This window comes from Egretta garzetta, unplaced genomic scaffold (assembly GCF_000687185.1).
Source record: "Egretta garzetta isolate BGI_Z169 unplaced genomic scaffold, ASM68718v1 scaffold241, whole genome shotgun sequence".
NCBI lineage: Eukaryota > Metazoa > Chordata > Aves > Pelecaniformes > Ardeidae > Egretta > Egretta garzetta.
Window position 1 is genome coordinate 1,427,669 of NW_009258675.1, and position 5,102 is coordinate 1,432,770.

The following is a 5,102-nucleotide window of genomic DNA, read 5'->3' on the forward strand; positions in this document are numbered from 1 at the left end:
GGCCAGATCCCCCTCCTCAGCCACAGCCCTGCTACCCGGCTGAGGCGGAGGATGGCTTGTGGGACACAGTCAAAACCCTGTTGGAGCAGGGGGTGGTGGTGGAGCAGCAGAGCACCAGCAATGCCCCGGTGTGGCCCCTGCGGAAAGCTGATGGGAAAACGTGGAGGCTGATGGTCAACTTCAGCGCTCTGAACCGTGTCACCCCATTGCGGACCTCCATGGCAGCCAAGTACCCTGACATCATGGTGGTCACCACCCGGGGATCCAAGTGGTTCTCGGTGCTCAGCCTGACCAGCCCATCCTTTGCCATACCTTTGCACCCTGAGTCCTGGCACAAGTTTGCTTTTACCCTTCGAGGACGGCAATTTGCCTTCACCAGAGTCCCCCCGGGCTTCCACAATGCCCCTACCATCTGCCACACGCACGTGGTGAGGATGTGGGAGAAGCTCAGCCACCGGGAGAGCGTGCTGTCCTGCGCGGGTGACATCCTCATCCACACCCGGACGAAGGAGGAGAACCTGGAGGTGCTGGCGGAGGTGCTGGAGGCTGTCCAGAAGACAGGCTTCAGGGTCAGCCCCACAAAGGCCCAGCTGTGCTGGAAGGAGGTCTCATACCTAGGGGTGACCCTGGGGGAGGAAGGGCGCTCCCTGGAGAAGCAGAGGGTTGAGCTAATACAGAGGGTGTCGGCACCAGCTGATGCCACCACCCTGAGGTCCTTCCTGGCTCTCCTGAGGTTCTCCCGGGAGTTCATCGAGGGCTATGCGGAGAAAGCTGCCCCTCTCTGCCACCTCCTGAAGAAGGACACCCCTTGGGAATGGGGGCCAAAGCAGGACGAGGCAGTGAAAACCTTAAAGGAGAGCGTGGTGCGAGCCCCCGTGCTGGTGTATCCCCAGGGGGATAGACCCTACGTCCTGCAGTTGGCCAGCACGGGGAGCGGGCTGCAGGCCACCCTGGGCCAGCAGCACGGTGCTTGTCTCCTCCCCGTCGCCCATGCCTCGCGCCTCCTGACACTGTCTGAGCAGCAGTTCACAGATTACGAGAGGGAGGTTTTAGCCTTGACCTGGGCCCTGCAGCACTGGGAGCACCTGGTGGGGTCGGCCCCAGTGCTGCTGAGGACCTCCCGTGCCCCGGTGAGATATGTCTTGTCGGGGAAGGGGAATGAGGGTCCCCCGTGCTGCCCCAGGATGGCCAACTGGGCGTTGGCATTAACCAACAAGGACATCCCTGGGGACCCCTCACCTGGTGCCTATGGGGTAGTAATCAGTGGAGAGAGGGACGGGGAGGAGGCAGGGGGTCCTCTGGCCAAGTCCAAGCTGCAGTGGGCGCCCCTGTTTGAGAGCGGCCTCAGCCTGGCAGAGGCCAAGGACAGAGGCTATGTCGTGTGGTTTGTAGACGGGTCCAACTACCATGAGGAAGGGGTGCCCTACACGGGCTATGCCGCCGTCAACCCTGGCACTGGGGAGGTGGTGAAGGGGAAGTGCCTGCCGCACTCCATCCAGGCTGCTGAGCTGGTGGCCGTGACGGCCGCCCTGGAAAACACGCCATCAGACCAGCCCCTGGCCGTATTTTCGGACTCGGGTTGGGTGGTGCGGGCGGCACTGGAATGGCTGCCCCTCTGGAAGGAGCGGGACATGCAGTCCGCTGACGGCAAGCCCGTCACCTACGCCAAAAAGCTGCTGTACCTTGCGAGGTTGGCAGAGCAGAGGGCACACCCAGCCCAGATCATTAAGGTGAAGGCCCACAAGAAGGGAACGGAGGAGGCCAAGTGGAACAAGGAGGCGGACGCCAAAGCCAAGCAAGGTGCGAAGGAAGGGCTGATGTGGAAGGCCAGCAAGACCTCGGAGAACGGCCCCGTGTCAGTGGCTCCCAGCAGACACTGGGAGAGCGTTGACCTCCTGGGCTTGCAGGCGCAAGACCCCAGCATCCAGGATTTGGTGCAGGGCAGGGAGTATAAAGGGTGCAAGGTGTGGAAAGACGTCTCGGGGCTGGTCTTGGCACGGAGGGAGGGGGTGGACTTCCCGGTCTGGGTGGTGCCTGAACTTGTCCGGATGGAGCTGGTGGCCCTGGCTCACGAGCAGGGGCATTTGGGGATGGACAAGACCATGGTGAGGCTGCAGGTAGCTGGGTGGTGGCCTGAAATGAGAGAGGACGTGGAGAGGTACGTCAGCAACTGCCTGACATGCGCAGCCAACAATCCCAACAGCAAAACGGCCAAAGCCCTCCTGGGCCACCAGAGGATTTCTGGGCCATGGAGCAAGTTGCAGATGGAGTTTATCGGCCCTTTGCCCCAAACAGCCCAAGGGAACCGGTATTGCTTGGTGATCAGTGATAACTTCACCAAGTGGGTGGAAGCGTTTCCAGCTCGAAACAACACGGCCAGTGCAACAGCGAAGATCCTGGTAGAGCATGTCTTCTCACGGTGGGGTGTCCCAAAGGAGATCAACTCGGACCGCAGCCAACGCTTTGTTGGAGAAGTCACGAAAGGGGTGTGCCAAGCCCTGGGCATCAAGCAAAAGCTTCACATCACGGGGCATTTCCAGAAGCCCGGCTCTGTGGAGGGGCCCAACCAACTGCTGAAGACGGCGCTGAGGAAGCTTGTGAACCAGCAAAGGAAAGACTGGGATCAGAAGCTCCCACTGATCCTGCTGGCGTTACGGGGGGCTGCGGCATCTCACGTGCCTTCTCCCCAAAAGCTGCCTCCTGCAAGAGATCCAAAGCTGCCAGGACACTGGTGGCAAAGAGGGGAGCCGCCGGATGAACTGCAGCCCCGCGTGCTGACAGACAGATGGGTCCAGGACACGCTGAGGACCGTGTGTGCTATGTACCACCAGCTTGCCTTGGTGCAGGAGACCAACATCCCCAAGATGGATAAGCAGCTGGGAGTGCTGCTGCACCCCGGCGAGTGGAACACAGGGGACCTGGTAACATATCGGGGGGTTAGAGAGAAGAACCAGGTGCTGGCACCCCAATGGATGGGGCCCGTTAGGGTTGTGAACAAGGCCAGCCCCTCCATCTACCAGGTAGAAATCAGAAAGGGGGCGAAAAGGCAGGAAAAATGGCTCCATTCTTCGCAATTAAAAGCATGGAAGGGAAATTAACGGGGCTGGAGAGCCCGTCTTGCTTATGTTTTGCAGATAAAGGAAAATGGAAGGCGATTGTGACCAGCGGGAAGGGCGAACTTCGTGGCACCACCAGCCTTGTTTGCGCTGCGGGGAAAATGCTTTCAAATTTCTGGTTGCAGTGTTTGCTTTGCTTTCTGGTATGTGCGTAGCGCTGAGCACCCAACGTGCCCAACCAACCCATCAGCTTCTCAGACAAAAAGTCAGTCGTTCCCACTTAGAAAGGCACCCCGACACATGGGCCACGGCCCAGCACAGGGTTAGGAGGTACACAAAAATTGGGACCGATTGGCCCTGGTCTCAAGCTCACATCAAATATACAGGAAGCATGGGATTAAATTCTAACACAGACTTAAATTTGTCCACGGTGGTTATGCATGGGACAGAGGTGTACTTGGAAAACGAGTGGAGCTGGGATAGCACAAACAGACTTCCACAGCTTCTGGGGAAGGTGGGACAAGAAATAAAGGTAGGGTGCAGGGTAATTAATGGATCCACTCACCAGCGAGTAACTCAAATCTCCGTAACCGAAGTAAAAACCAAAAAGAATCAGAAAAAAAACTGTGCTGTGGAAAAATTGGACTGTTGGTACAATTTTACTTTGGTCCAGCCAGTCTTTGTAGTCTGCCTCTGGGCACGCAACAGCGTGGGGCTGTCTTTTAAATTCAAGATTAGCACCACGACACATTCCTTTGCTGCCGTTAAGATCTCAAAGTGCCATTTTCTGGCCTGGCATGCAGCCCAACACGCTGAAGTTGGCAACCAAGTAAAATTGGAAATTAAATACTCCCAAGAAAGTGTAACCGACCCAATGCAAATTGATGGCACCACCGTGACTATCGCTGCCCCTAACGGCTGCAAGTGGGCTGTGCCAGTGAACTGCCTCCGCGAGAGCAAAACACTGAATAGATCTGAATTAGGCACAGAGGCTTCATGGTATAATCAGGATGATGGACGCTGCCCACACCTGGTCATAAACCTCCAGGTGTGGTGTCGAGGAAATCTGAGTGTAGAAATGTCCCCCGAGCTTGGAGGAAAGTGGTGGATAGGAGGCCCTGAAGGATTTAAAAAAGAGTTTACCATCATTGCTGTCTTGCGCCCCTTTGTTTCCAAAATAGGCCCTTACGTAGTCAAGAAAAATCACATCCAAGAGCTGTTGACCGGGCCTGTCCGGTCACTGAAGAAGGTGGTGTTGTCTCTGTCCACTGTTAATATTTCATCCATCAGACCGCACTGTGCCCCCTTCCTATCCACCCTAAGGGAGGAGGAGGCGCCGGGCTGGGAGTCCTCAACAGCATGAACGTTGAGGTCTTGGCCAACAAGTTGGAAGCTGTCAGCTCAGGCATGCAGGGCCTCCTCAACCCCCTGAATTCATCCCTGGCCAGCCTCGGAATGGGGCAGTGGCTGGTGTCAGAGGTGTTGCCCACCTGGGAACAAATAAGCGAGAAAGACCACCAGGTGCTGTTGCGAGCACTGGGCATCGAACAAAATAACGTCTCTCTTGCTCTTAGTTGCATCCAGGCCCAGATGTGGGTGCAGAGTGTTGTTGCAGGTATCCTGAGAGATGGCGACAATGGCATCCTCCCCACTGAGATCCGAAAGATTGTGTGGGATGCAGCCACAGAGAAGGAGCGGCAGCTCCAAGCCTGGTGGAGGCTCGTCAACTTCACCCATGACCAGGTCCTCAACACAGTCATCGCCCACGTCCTGACCGTGGCGGAGGCCCACATTGAAAAGGTCTACCCTGTTGTGGCCCTGGGGGTTAACACAAACGGGTCTGTGGTCTACCCCCTGGACCACCGCATGTGGGCAAGGGTGTCTGATGGGAAATGGCAATCGGTAGATTTGGAAGCCTGCATTTTGGAAAGGGGGCTGGGATTCATATGCGAAGATGATGCCCTTAAGGCGAGCGATGTTTGCTTTGACACCAAGGAAGGGGTGTGTCATTTTGAGATCAATCCCCAGAGCAGTAATAAAACCTTG